The sequence below is a fragment of the Neofelis nebulosa genome, chromosome 10 (genome assembly GCF_028018385.1).
Source record: "Neofelis nebulosa isolate mNeoNeb1 chromosome 10, mNeoNeb1.pri, whole genome shotgun sequence".
Lineage (NCBI taxonomy): Eukaryota > Metazoa > Chordata > Mammalia > Carnivora > Felidae > Neofelis > Neofelis nebulosa.
In genome coordinates, this window is record NC_080791.1 from 15546635 (window position 1) to 15561820 (window position 15186).

The 15186-nt window shown below is 47.5% G+C and overlaps 1 long non-coding RNA gene across 1 annotated transcript; it reads right to left on the bottom strand.

The window, feature by feature from the left end:
* Positions 1–4649: 4649 nt before the first annotated feature.
* Positions 4650–9540, bottom strand: LOC131488485 (uncharacterized). The gene is made up of 3 exons (XR_009250229.1): positions 9349–9540; positions 6824–6937; positions 4650–6213 (listed from the first exon to the last, which is right to left on the bottom strand). It is a non-coding gene; the product is annotated as an uncharacterized LOC131488485 (long non-coding RNA).
* Between the last annotated feature and the right edge of the window lie 5646 nt (positions 9541–15186).

The following is a 15186-nucleotide window of genomic DNA, read 5'->3' on the forward strand; positions in this document are numbered from 1 at the left end:
TTGTGAGGATGGGGTGAGGTAAATAAAGCGCTTACGACGCTGTCTGTCACATGACATAACAGTAGGTGTGATGGCTCTGTGTCTGATAAAGAAAACCCGAGGAGACAGAGAAGTTGGAGGAAAAATTCAGCGAGTCTCTTCCACCCAAACAACCACAGTTGACATTTTTCTCCAGCTGTTTCTCTATAAAACACGGGGCCCCACCCAGTTCCTCTCTTGGGAAGTTATAAAGTGCCGTACTCCCCTCTGGATCCTCCTTTTCTGCCCTTGAAATCTCTGACCCCAGAAGCCACGCGAAGAGCAAAGGACACTCCCACAAACACGAAGGAAAAAGGAAAGAAACAGACTTAATGCTTCAAGGCAACGCTTCCCTGGTCTGTGGTCTGGCGGCAGAGTCTTCTGGATAATTGGCATGGCAGCTTGCTTCCTCCGAATGTCAGCTGAGATGGTACTTTTGATTGGGTCCTATCACAGCACAGCAGCTCCGTGTGTCAGAGATGACACCGCCACATGTGACGGGCCCAGGGCCCTCTCACCACGCTGGACAGTCCCGGTGCACCTCGGTGACCCAAACACAAACGCAGAACGTGTGTCCCTGATTACAACCCCTCCTGCTGGGCCTACGGCTCCCACCATGGGCTCCCCCTTGTAAGGCAGAGGTCCTCACACGCGAGGCTGTGCTTCTGAGAATCGCCTGGTAAAGCTGCTACGATGCAGATTTGACCGGGTTGACTCTCTGAAAGTGTGATTTAGTAGCTCTGGGATACCCAGGAATCTGCATTTTTATACCTGCTGCAGGGAGGATCCTGATGCAGCCAGCCCACTCGGAGAAATCCCGTAATGGAAGGACCATAATTCTCTTTGTAGTCCCCGGGCATCTACAGACACAAAGACGGAGCCACATACCGTGATAGTGACAGCCACAGGGAGAGAGCCCTGTCCCCCTCCCTGAGTGCATCACCCACAGTCCCCTCCTCTGAGGCTCAACGTCTGCCTTCAACCCCAGCACAGACGGCACCGTTCACGGGTTTTAAAACGGTGTGACCAACACATCCCAATGGTAATGAAAAGAGAGTATCACATCTGGAGTCAAATCTTGACTTTGCAACTTATTAGCCGTGAGACTTCAGGCAAAATGTCAAATGTTCCCTCTTTGAGTCTCAGTTTTCTCATCTACAAAACGGACACAGCAACGCCATTATCTCTCAGGATGGCTATGCCTTTCACTTAGATGATGTATGTGAACAAACTTAGAGCAGTACCTCCTGCATAGCACATGCCCGTTTGTATACTCGACAGCTATTTATGAGGTGCCGATACGTGCCAGGCGCTGTGCTAGCTTTGGAGGCGCAAAGAGGACTTGGAGGAGATGCCCTTCTGCAAGGTGTCTTCCAAGTTCTGGAGGAGGCAGGCATTGGCTCCACCACAAGCTAGAAGAAAAACCAAAGAGGTTGGCGGAGCGCGGGGGGCGCTTCCCACAAATACGAATATCCTTCTTTTCCTCCAGGTAATTTGCTACGAATCCAGAAGTTGGGGAGTGGTCCACTGAGACCCAGGTGTCCCCTCTCCGGGGTTGGCCACGGAAGGGACACGGGCACGACCCTCAGTCGGCCGTCCCAAGTAAAACTAGTCTACGGCAAAACTCAAATCGGCCAAGTGAGCCAGGGGATGAGAGCCTAGTCAGGACGCAAAACTCTTGCCTTAAGGAACATCAAAGACCTTTAGAACGTTTTTGCATTTAGTAATCCCAGTTCTTGAAATTTCCTCTAAGGAAATGATCTTAAGAAGAGGAGAAACTTACACGTGAAAATGATACATCAAAAGCGATTTCTTTTAAAAATGACATGCCCTTTAACCCAGTAATTTCACTTCTGGAAATCTATCCTAAGAAGATAAGCAGAGAACCACGCAAAGGTTATGTTGTATAAGGACGTTCATTACGGTGTTTTAAGCAAGAAAGTTCTTTAGTCTAACATCGAACAAGAGAGAAACTGGCAAGGTAGACTCTGGTGTCTTCAGAAATAATATTCAAACATTGAACAACCAGTCAATGAGGGCTCTGAAGGGTGTGCCATAACTGGGGTTAACCTCTCAGCTGCCAGATTATGAAAAGGCTCAGGAGGGATGTCCCAGGCAGCCTGGAGTCGAAGACAGATGGAGTACGGTACAGATAGTTACCTCTTATTTACAGAGCTCAAAAGTCAAATAGGACTCAGAGGAGAAATCCGCAGTCATGAAAAATGATCAAGACATACGTATATACGTTTGTTGAGATTCACCCAATTATACACTTAAGACCTGTGGATTTTACTGTATGCAGTTATGTCACAATTTTTTAAATTATTGTGGTACGGCTTAGTGGCTAAAAGCCTGTATTCTGAACTCAAATAGAAATGCCAGCACCACTAATTCCCAGGCAAGTTATTTACCCTTTCTAAGCCTCGACTTCCTGCCCGTAAAGCAAGGATGATGATAGTTTTCACATCAGAGTCTTGTTGTGAAATTAAGAAGGATAATTAATGAAAAAACATTAACACAATGCTCAACATTTCGTGTTAGCTATTAATGTTAGCTACCATTTGATAATATGGAAAAACATATATAATATATATCACATCACATATGATATACATATGGATCATAGACACATGTAATCACATACAGATGTATCTTATGTATCTCATATATACATGTATGTATACATAGATGCATATACGTACAACCATATATATATATATATATATATATATATACACACACACACACACATATCATATGTATACAAATATACATAGATGAATTATAAAGGCCAAATACAGGGGCACCTGGCCGGCTCAGTGGGTTAAGTGTCCAACTCTTGATGGACGAGGTGTCGGCTCAGGTCATGATCTCGCTGTTCAAGACATCAAGCCCTGTGTTGGGCTCTGAACTTGGCATGGAGACTGCTTGGGATTCTCTCTCTCAAAATAAATAAATAAACTAAAAAAAAAAAAAAGCCAAATACAGATTATACTTATGGTACAAATAAAACCATATGTATTTTTTTTTAATGTTTAACCTATGCCTCAAACAGAGGCAGGGATGGAGTGACCCCACAAAGACGGCAATATAAGCTTTCCTGACTTCTCTCCCCCTCACGAGAAGAACAACTAATAACTATCCATGGGCAAGACATCACTGAGAGAATCCTAGAACACAGAAATGAGGCTGAGGCCCCTCTGCAGCACAGAGACTGAGACAGAAGGCACTGGAAGGGTAAGGGAAGCCACTATGCTCCAACCTCACCTCCAATTCCCACAGGCCAGTGAGAGTTCCTCTCTGAGCCTATGGTTCCCCCAGAGTGAAAAGAGAGCCCAGGATGGACGCCCAGCCCCTCCCCCAGCATTGTGGGTCACTTTGTGGGGGTCACAGGGAAGATCACAGGGGATCACGGGGGAATCTGCAGAGTCTGACCACTGGGAATCAGATTGCAATGGAGAAGAGGGAGGAGTTTGCAGCAACCAGCACGTGGATTTGGGCAGAATGAGTTCCTACTAGTAATACCCAAGTAGTAGTCCCAACCACGAGCTTTGCTGCACAGTCTGACCAGGAAACTCAGCAGGGGATAAGTCCGCCTGATTTGGAACCTCCAAAGAGCCTTGTTGGCCTTGGAGCCTAGTCTGCCCCTGCACCTGGGCAGGAGAGCTAACTCAAAGTTCTGCCCACTGCTGAACACAGCCTGCAACCCTGCTGGGCAGGAAACCCATTCAGAGTTCCTGGGAATCACCATAGTCTGCCCTGTGGCCCCGATTACAGTGGCACTTGAATGGAGAACTGGCCAGTGGCTCTTTCCATCTGCAGATCAAAACCAGTGACCCCATCTGGCCAGAGAACTCAGCGCACAGTCTTGCCTGATTTGGATTCCCAAAAAAGCCACACAGGTCTTGGGTCCCTTCTGCCACGTGGCCAGGACAGGGTAGCTCACTTGTAGCCCGACCTACCGAGTAAGGTACCCAGTACCACCCGGCTAGGAAGCTAGAGAACCCCAGACAACCACACAACCCGTCCTACAGCCTCCCATGGGCAGGGACCCAGACCAGTAATCCTACCCATCTGTTCTCAGCCCGGAGCACCACACCCCCCCACCATTGGAATTCGATGCTTTTCTCATGACTGTGCTGGGATTACAGGTTTGGGGGAGGAAGATCACAGAGGTTAAGTGCTATTCTCATCATCTGACATCAGGGGCAGGTGTGACCTCTGCTGATATTGACCTTGATCACCTGGCTGAGATAGTGTTTGTCAGGTTTCTCCTCTGAAGAGCTACTCTCCCCACTCCCCACCCCCACCCCCACCCCATCCATACTGTCCCTTTTGGAAGGAAGTCGGTATGTGCAGCCCACACTTGGGGAGTGGGGAGTAGATGCTCACCCCTCAAGTGAGGCTGAAGTGTCTGCCTGAATGATTTTGAATTCTTCTACACAGGAGATACATCTCTTCTCCCGGTTGGGATTGCTCACATTTTATGCAGAGTCTGTCGTTGCTATCAGCCAGAGCACCATTCCAACCTGAACTGGATCTTCCCAATTCTAACATTTGTTGGACACTTACTACGTATGGTGCACTAACCTGGACATCTTTTGTGTATCTTATTTCGCTTCATCCCTACAGTAACCTCGTGCAGTGAATACTATCAGATCCATTTCATGGCCAGAGAAACTGAGACTCAGAGAGTTCCTCTACTCGAGAACCCCCTCGTATTCTTCTGCGTGCTTTTCACGCCACACCGTAAAAATGGAGTGCATTCTCCAGGCACTCTTGGCTCATCCAGGTCCTGTTCTGCTGGGTGAGCCCTGTTCCGAATCTTCTCATTCACACGTTTCCCAGCCTTTCTCTGAGGTTCCCTGTCCTCTCTCCCCTGCTGGACCTGGTTGTGTAGTCAGTGGGTGCTCATGTCGGCTTGCCCCAGAGCCCACCCCAGAATCAAGTCCCACACGATTCCCCCCGGGTTGCCTGAGTGCTTGATCACAGATGGCAAGATCCTGACCACGACAGCAGCCCCAGGGACCGAGGGGGTCACCGCTGCTCACACAGCAAGATCCCCCCCCCCCCCGCCAAAGGACAAAAAGAACACCTCACACCCAAGAAGACCTGAGAGCGTCAGAAGCCTGTTTCACAGTCTGAACAAAATCCCCCACCCAGATGTTAAAAGGCGAGAGAGCAAGGAGGGAGTTGAAGACATAAAAGCCACTACGGTTGGAAAAGAAACCAGACAAGATAATTTCTGGGCAGTTAAGCCACCTGCCCCCACAACGGCCCCTGGAGGAGGGTATCACTGAATAAAAGACCCCGCCAGTTCTGGAGAGTTCGATCCCTCAATGCTCAAGGTTTTATTCCTCCTCACCCTTACCCCTAGGTCTCATACTGGGCACCACAATGGGGGTAAAGACAGGATTCGGGGGCAGAATCGCATCCAATTTGGACAAAAGCCTTCAAAGGATGACAAGGTAGGGATTCATATTCTCACTTGACCGTAGAAATGGAGGCTTAGAGATGTAAAGTCATTTGCCAAACAGTACAGCCAGTTGGCAGGTTGCGCGACCCCCGCCTTGGGCTTTTCGCACAAGTGATTTGATGGAAGAGACCTGGGCCACTGCCATCACAAAAGCAGAAAAAAAGAAAGGAAGAAAAAAGAAACAAACAAACAAGCACGTAGAGGCAGCTGGCAACAGTGGCTGATAAAGGGGCAGGTGAGAATTGTTGGTTACAACAGTGCTCCGCAAAGTTGGGGGTCATTCAGAAGATGAGAAAGGCTAGTGTCATCAGACAAGGTTCTCTGCAGACACTGTTGGATGCTCTGTAGGAGGGAGGAGACGGCAGAAACAAGGCCGGATGGGTCCACACTCCAAGAACACGCGTCTCTTCTAACTGCCATCGCCTGGAGCTCCGTGCCTGGTGTGGGGTCCGGTGTAAGAACCTCTTGGTGTCACGTGCCTTGAGAATCCATTTGGATCAAGCACTCCGGACAGCAGGACTGGAGCCGGAGCCCCGGGAGAGGAAACTAGACACCTTAGGGTTCTGCTTCTAGGCAGACAGACCTCCGAGGCTTGCCAGCTCTGGGCCTACCGCCTAAGCACAGAGTGGAGCCACATTAAATGTTTCTTGACTTGAGTTAGGTGCTCCTGAAAGGGACGGAGGCACAGAGGGGTGTCATTCTCCCAAGACCACACAAGCCTGTAAGTGGCGGAAGTGAGATTCAACCCAGGTCAACAGACTACTCAGCACATAAGCCCCAGTGTGCCTGCCCCTCCACCCTCCACTATCTTGCCTCGAGGACCAGAATAATGTCATTTTTCTCATCCTATTCCCTGTAACTTCTGACACGATGTCTGCCACACGGTAGGCTTGACCAAAGCTCAGAGGTCTGCCCAACACTCACTCAGGGGGTTTCCTTGCTAAACCACACGCCATATTGGGCAGGAAATGGAAAGATGGGGTGTGAAGGCAGAGCAGTGAGGCAGGGCCCCTGGATACCGAGTAGTGGCCATGGGCTAGGATTGGGGTAAAGTGTGGGGAGGTGACATATAATACTGACTGCCACACAGCCCCTGAAACCCATATCCCTCTTCCCATGGGCTCCACCCCAAGCCCAGCACATCCCCCCAGTGCTGGTGGCACCCAACTCTGCCATGTCTCTTCTGCTAGAACACTCTTCCCTCCCCTGTTTATCAGTTACCCCAACTTGGCCCTCAGATTCCCAACTCAAGCAGCACCTCCTCATGGAAGCTTTCTTGGGTCTTTCTCACCAAGTCAAGGGTCAATCACAGACCCTCCTAGCACTTACCACAGTGGCAAGCTTCCATCTTATTTGGGTGATTACTGGATTAACATCCATGTCCCCTTCTAACCCACAAACTCCAGAAGGGCTCCCCTCTGCTTCTCATACATTCCTTGCATCCTGCAGGGCATGGTATTGCGTGAATGCTCAATAATCATATGTTGAATACAGGAATGACTGAATTAACATAGAAACTAATCACCCTCTGTGATGAGGATGGAAAATGGCTCCCCAGAAGGCAGCCCGGTCCTAACCCCCGGAACCTGTAAGTGTTACCTTCTATGGAAACAGGGTCTTTGCAGCTGTGATTAAATAAATGCTCTTGATCCAAGATGTGGTGTATATATATATACATACATATACATACATATATGTATGTATACATATATGTATGTATATGTATGTATATATATATACACACATACATACAATGGAGCATTTCTCAGCAATCAAAAAGAATGAAATCTTGCCATATGCAACCACGTGGATGGAACTAGAGGGTATTATGCAAAGTGAAATTAATCAGAGAAAGATAAATATCATATGACTTCACTCATATGAAGACCTTAAGACACAAAACAGATGAACATAAGGGAAGGGAAACAAAAATAATATAAAAACAGGAAAGGGGACAAAACAGAAGAGACTCATAAATATGGAGAACTGAGGGTTACTGGAGGGGTTGTGGGAGGGGGATGGGCTAAATGGGGAAGGGCATTAAGGAATCTACTCCTGAAATCACAGTTGCACTGTATGCTAGCTAACTTGGATGTAAATTAAAATATATAAAAATAAATAAATAAATAAAGGCTCTTGAGGCAAGGAGATTATCCTGGATTATCAGGGAGGGACCTAAATGCCATCACATTTAAGTTCTTAAGAAATTTTTGTGATGGGGCATCTGAGTGGCTCAGTCGGTTGAGTGTCTGACTTCGGCTCAGGTCACGATCTCGCAGTCTGTGAGTTCGAGCCCCACATCGCGCTCTGTGCTAACAGCTCGGAGCCTGGAGCCTGCTTCAGATCCTGTGTCTCCCTCTCTCTCTGCCCCTCCCCCGCTCATGCTCTGTCTCTCTCTCTGTCAAAAATAAATCAACATTAAAAAAAAAAAGAAATTTTTATGATAGGAAGGATTCTCCCCTAGAGCCCCAGGAGGGAGGAAGGCCCTGCCCAGCACCTTGATCTCAACCTGGGGAAGCTGATTTCGGACTCCTGGCCTCCAGAACCGTCAGAGAACACATTTCTGTTGTTGTCAGCCACCACATGCGGGCTACTGTGTTACAGCGGCCCCCAGAAACTGATACACCTCCCAAGCTTGACCTGCCTCTTCACTGTGACCCCCTGGCCCTCCTCCACTAACCCCCTCCATGAGCAGACACTTCAGATTGCGGGGAGGGAGATGAAAAAAGAAAGGGGGTGATCAAGAAGAAGGAGAGGAGAGGGTAGCACAAAAGGCTGGAGTGTGAGTGGGTAGGGGGAGTGGATTTTACCCAGATGCTGGAGCCAGGGCCACAACTGCCGAAGAGGAGCCCCGTGTTCATGCCTCCCCTCCCCTTCCCCAATGAATATTCTCAAGCGGAAGTGGGCGAGGCTGAAAGTTCTCAAGTCCTTCCTCGGCCTCATGCCCCCCACCCCGCCCCCTGGCCATGATCCCCATAGAAGAGCCAACCTACAGCCGGGCGAGCCTCACTCCCTGGCCTCCAGTCCCACACTGGCCTTGCCCAAACACTGCCATTTACACTCCCACCCCAGGGTCTTTGCACTTGTTGTCCCTCTGCCTGAAATGCTCTTCATCCGCATATCCACGCGTCTCATTCCCCACCTGCTTTAGGTCCTTGTTCAAATGTCACCTACCAGATGAGGCCTTCCCTGATCACCCTATTTAAACTGCGATCCCTCACCCCATTCCCTCTACCCCTTCCTTATTTAATTGTTCCCTGTAGCACCTACCACCGTCTGACATACTACATATGTATCTAACTTATTAGTTATTTACAAGTCTCCTCCCCCGCCTCCCCCGGCACGAATACTCTATGCGGCAGGAGTTCAGGCTACTTTGCCTAAAAGTAGGCCTGGTACATGGTAGGTGGTCAAGAACTATTTGCCGAATGAATAAACATTCTCAGAGGGCCTTTCTCTGGGGCAAATGGAGAGGTGCAGATGGGAACAGCTGGCAGGGAGCAGGATAAGAAAGCCTTTGCTTTGGAAGCCGTCCGCCCAGCCACCTCTTCCATAGATCTCAGTGCCAAACACAGACCCCATCGGAGCCTTTCTTTGTTTTTAATGTCTATTTATTTTTGAGAGAGAGAGGAAGGGAGAAAGAGAGTGAGCGAGGGCAGGGGAGAGGCAGAGAGAGACAGGGAGACACAGAATCTGAAACAGGTTCCAGGCTCCCAGCTGTCAGCACAGAGCCCCACGCAGGGCTCAAACCCAGGAACCATGAGATCGTGACCTGAGCCAAAGTTGGGACACTTCACCGACTGAGCCACCCAGGCACCTCCCCACCCCTCGCCACAAATCGGAGCCTTTCTTACCATTCCTAGTCATTGTCATACCCAGGGGGCCCAAGAGGCACCGCAGAGTCATTACAGACCCCACCCTGGCTGCTCCCGGTTCCAGGTCTCTCACGGGGACGGAAGTGTGGAGCCACAGGGGCCCCGGACTCCTGCCAGCAGGCTCCAACCTGGCTCCTTGCCTGACAGCCCCCAGCTGGGCCTGTAGCTGGAATCGTCCCATCTGCTGCTTTTTGTCTGTGGCTGGCAGGGGTAGGCGGGGAAAGGAGGAGGGACATGGTGGAACAGTCACACAGACCCGGGCTGTACCATTGGCTGCATAACCTTGGGAAAACCATATAACCTGAGACTCGGTTTCCCCCCGTGTCAAAGGGGAAAGACTGCATCGTCTAGGATCAGGGGAAGTAATGGCAGCACACTAGCTTAGCCTAGTAATGAGTGCCAGGTTTCCTTACCTCCTCTCTCTCCAGCTAAACAGCTTCCAAGGCAAACACCCTACCTTTTCCATTTTTTGTACCCCAGTGCTGAGCACAGTGGCCGTCGCAAAGCAAGTACTCAATGGATGTTAGCAGATTTGAGCTACTGACCCACGAGGGAGAAGGGCCGTGAGGAAGGTGTGGCAATTATGGATTTGTCATCAAGTGGGATATCAGAAGAGCTGAGTTACTGACTTAGGCCTTAATATGCGGTGACCACAGTTGGATTGGGGAAGGAAAATTAAATGGACAAGGGGAAAGAATAAAGTCCTGAGCTCAAGAGCACAGTGTAACAGAAAGAGGCTACTGGACTGAGAGCCAAAAGTATCTCATTATGTGGTTGAACAGGGAGCCTCTCCTGGGACCAGTGGGTGCACAAACACCCAGGACTTACGTGGAAACCCTTCTGATAATTTATAAAGCAAGTAGTGACTGCTGATGAGAATTTCATGAACCTCAGAGCATTTGTTTCCTCCAGCCTTCTAAAACTGGAATTTCTACAAATTTGTACCATGAAGCATGAGTCACCTATGTGGAATTCATACCGTGCATCAAAGTTACAATAAAAATGGTATATATTTCTGAACATCTATCACTCAATCAAAGGATTTTTGTGTGTTAGAAATTTATTTACCAAACCAAAGCTTTAAGAAATGTAAAAACAAGCGTGCCATACCCAAGAATGCTAAAAAAGCTGCAGAAGAAATGCTAATTTTCCTCTCACAGGTCCTGAGAATTTTCCACGTGGGGTTATTCGGTGTCCTGGGAGCAGGGGCTGGGGGCAGGAGGGAAGGGCAGGGTAGTGCAGGCAGGAAGGATGTTGGCTACTGGAAATCAGAGAGGCCAGCAGGATCCCTCTGCATTAGTCACCCACAGTTGGCTTATGAAAAAGAGCTTGCAAGAAGGTGCAAAGAGCATTAACTCACTCGTTCTTATGTCCCAAAAGGTCAGATGGCCACAAAATGAATCTGAGGGTGAGGTGTGAATCTGCCATTGTCTAAATGAGCTCTTCTTCTCTGACTTTCATTTTCTTATAAATTATAAGAACTTCCCTAGGACCGTAGCTTCCCTCTTCCGTGACCCCCTCCCACACACCCATCTGCCGGACATGTGGGCACACTCACCACTCAGTATCCCCGGCCGGCCTCTAGTTACCATTTCTTGTACTCGTTGTCAATTCTATGAAAGAGGAAAGACTGTGTTTCTAATATGACCTGGGACAGAAGCTGTGGGCAGATGAATTGACCTCCATACAAGGATTTCAGGATTCTATGGGGACATCGGAATCTCAAGATATGAGGGACTGGGAGGAGACGGTTTGGGGTTGTGAGCTGATCAAGGTATGCTTGGACTGGCAGTGAACAAAAAGGAGACTTGATCAGATAGATGGATAGATCGATGGATAGATAGATAGATAGATAGATAGATAGATAGATAGATATAGATAGATAGATAGATGGATGGATGGATGATAGATAGGAGACCTGATCCAATAGATAGGTAGGTAGGTAGGTAGATAGGTAGGTAGGTAGGTAGATAGACAGATAGATAGATTAGATTAGATAGATTAGATAGATAGATAGATGACCTGGTCCAATAGATAGATAGATAGATAGATAGATAGATAGATAGATAGATAGATAGATGATAGATAGGAGACCTGATCCAATAGGTAGGTAGGTAGGTAGGTAGGTAGGTAGGTAGGTAGATAGATAGATAGATAGATAGATAGATAGATAGATGATAGATAGGAGACCTGATCCAATAGATAGGTAGATAGGTAGGTAGGTAGGTAGGTAGGTAGGTAGGTAGGTAGGTAGATAGGTAGGTAGGTAGGTAGGTAGATAGACAGATAGATAGATTAGATAGATTAGATAGATAGATAGATAGATAGATAGATGATCTGGTCCGATAGATAGATAGATAGATAGATAGATAGATAGATAGATAGATAGGAGACCTGATCTGATAGAGAGAGAGAGAGAGATAGGAGACCTGATCCAATAGATAGATAGATAGATAGATGATAGATAGATAGATAGATAACCTGATCCAATAGATAGATAGATAGATAGATAGATAGATAGATAGATAGATAGATGACCTGGTCCAATAGATAGATAGATAGATAGATAGATAGATAGATAGATAGATACAGATGGATGGATGGATGGATGGATGGATGGATGATAGATAGGAGACCTGATCCAATAGATAGGTAGGTAGGTAGGTAGGTAGGTAGGTAGATAGATTAGATTAGATTAGATTAGATTAGATAGATAGATAGATAGATAGATAGATGACCTAGTCCAATAGATAGATAGATAGATAGATAGATAGATAGATAGATAGATAGATGATAGATAGGAGACCTGATCTGATAGAGAGAGAAATAGGAGACCTGATCCAATAGATAGATAGATAGATAGATAGATAGATAGATAGATAGATAGATAGATAAATGATAGATAGGAGACCTGATCTGATAGAGAGAGAGAGAGAGAGATAGGAGACCTGATCCAATAGATAGATAGATAGATAGATAGATAGATAGATAGATAGATAGATAGATAGAGATAGATAGATAGATAGATAGATAGATAGATAGATAGATAACCTGGTCCAATAGATAGATAGATAGATAGATAGATAGATAGATAGATAGATAGGAGACTTGATCCGATAGATAGGTAGGTAGGTAGGTAGATAGATTAGATAGATAGATGACCTAGTCCAATAGATAGATAGATAGATAGATAGATAGATAGATAGATAGATAAAAACAATACCAATATCCTACATGTGTATTACACCTTGGATTTGACGAAACGCTATCTATCTAAGCTGGTCCTTCTGATAATATATCGGAGTTATTTATTACAGGTTTAAATCCCCTGAAGGTCCATACACCTGATAAGGACAGTGTTTGACTAATTTTTGTACCCCTCGGTGCCTAGTGGAGGGCACCTAAAAATGTTTGCTTACATTATTCCTGTCAGCATCTCAATGAAGAGGTATTGTCCTCATTCTACAGCTAAGAAATCTGAGACCTGAGACCCAGTCACAGATGACAGCTAACAACTGGATCTTTGAACCCCTGTCTTAGGTCTTCCCATCAAGCAATTGCTGCCAGCAGAGATGTAGTGGGACACAAACCTTTAAATACTTGAAATTACAAACCGAGGGTTGCTGGAAGGGAGGTGGGCAAGGGGGTGGGCTAAATGGGTGACGGGTATTAAGGAGGGCACTGGTTGGGATGAGCACCGGGTGTTGAATGGAAGTGATGAATCACTTGATTCTCCACCTGAAACTATTACACTGTATGTTAACTAACTGTTATATAAATAAAACCTTGGAGAAAAAACTAAAATACTTGAAACTAAATACCGTAATGCAAGGAGATACAGGCAGTTTCTATACCACAAAGTAGTCATTAAGATTGTCTTTAGGTGGGAGCCTCCCTCTGTCCTGGGTGAACCTCGTCAATGTAAGGTAAGTGCACGTCCCTCATTTTGGGCAAAGCCCTGGACATCGGCCGTGGGTCCAAGGCGGGTGTCTCCGGTGAAGTGTTCTAGGTATTTTTGGGCAATGTCAACTGAGTATCTCCTTCGCAGAACCATGGCCCTGCAAAGTTAGAGAAATGGTTCTCCCCAAGTCTGAGTCTGGTCTGTCCTGTCCAATACCTGTAAAATCATTGTTCTTCCTCCCGGTGTTATTTACAGAGGACCGGGAGCCCAGACAAAGGCAGGAGAAGCAGGCAGATCTGGACTTCACCCCGACCCCACCCCCACCCCCACCCAAGGAGGAATGACTGTGGCAAGGCCCTGGACTGGGCCTGACATGCCACCACCACCTGAGGCCACACAGCTACTGTCCCACCTGTACTGTTATTTAAGACTAAGGCAGATGTAAAGAAATATGCAAGGGGCGTCTGGATGGCTCAGTGGGTTAAGTGTCCGACTTCAGCTCAGGTCATGATCTCTCGGTTTGTGAGTTCGAGCCCTGTGTCGGGCTCTGTGCTGACAGCTCGGAGCCTGGAGCCTGCTTCAGAGTCTGTCTCCCTAGCTCTCTGCCCCTCTCCCACTGGCATTCTGTCTCTGTCTCTCAAAAATGAATAAATGTTTAAAACAAATTTTTTTTAAAAGAAGAATGCTATGGGCACTACGTCCACGCATGAAGTAGAAGCCTCAGCCCAGAGGCCACCACTGTGAGGCACTAAGAGCTGAGCTGTGAGGTCCCCCGATGGCTCTGGGCATGTGAGGCTTCCCTGGAGAACTCCACAAGTGATCCAGGAATGAGAATCCAAAAGCATGTAGACTTCCTACATTCGTGGGATGGGGGCTCAGGCTGCTGTTAATTTCAGAATTAAAGGGAAATGACACCCCTAACAACTGGAGAAATCAAGGTCATCTGGGCCACGGAACGAATACCCAGCTGCCTCTTGAAATGACATGGGGTATTTTTGTCAATGTTCTGTTCTTAACCTGCTGCACCCCAAGTTCACAAAGCAATGACAGTGGACTAGGACCTCTCCCTCCCTGATAAGAGGATTGCCTTAAAAGTCACTTGCAGGGGAGACGTCCCAAGTACAATCAAAGGCCCCAGTCCCTAGAGTGGGGTGGGACTCAGCACCATATACAGCCTGGAGGAAAATCAAGTGCATGCAGACACAGAGAAAGGACTGGCTCCCTCTGGCCAGTATGAGGCCTTTCTGCTGAATATTTCTAACCACCACACCCCCTGTCATCTGGGGAACCTCTGACAATTGTCAGCACACTTTGCATCCGGCCTTACAACAGCCCAGGAAGGGTTACAATGATTCCAGTCTTGTCAGTGGCTAACAGAGGTGAAAGCACTGGCCCAAAGATACACGGCCGGCAATGGCCGAGCCGGGGCTAGAACTGGGTCTCCAGTTTCCAAGACCCACAGTCTTCTTCCAGGAGCCTTGTGAACCTTGGGCACTGACCAAGCACAATGTCCCAGCGTGAGGTTGCAGGCGTGAGAAAGCTCTTTGCTCCAACTCTGCTGATTCAAGGGAATTAGCAGGAGAGGTTCCTCAACTGGTAAATCAGTATTTCTTCCTCTTGGGGCGCCTGGGTGGCTCAATCAGTTAAGCGTCCGACTTTTGATTTCGGCTCAGGTCACGATCTCATGGATCATGAGCTCAGGCCCCACATTGGGCTCTGTGACGACAGCAAGGAGCCCGCTTGGGATGTTCTCACTCTCTCTCTGTCCCTCCCCCCTCTCAAAAATAAATACATAAGCTTAAATGTATATACGTACACATATATACGTGTACGCATATATATACACACATATATATCTTCCCCTTTCCTCTAGGCTGATGGGCAAGACACTCTGCTGTAGCCTTCCTAGTGTTCCA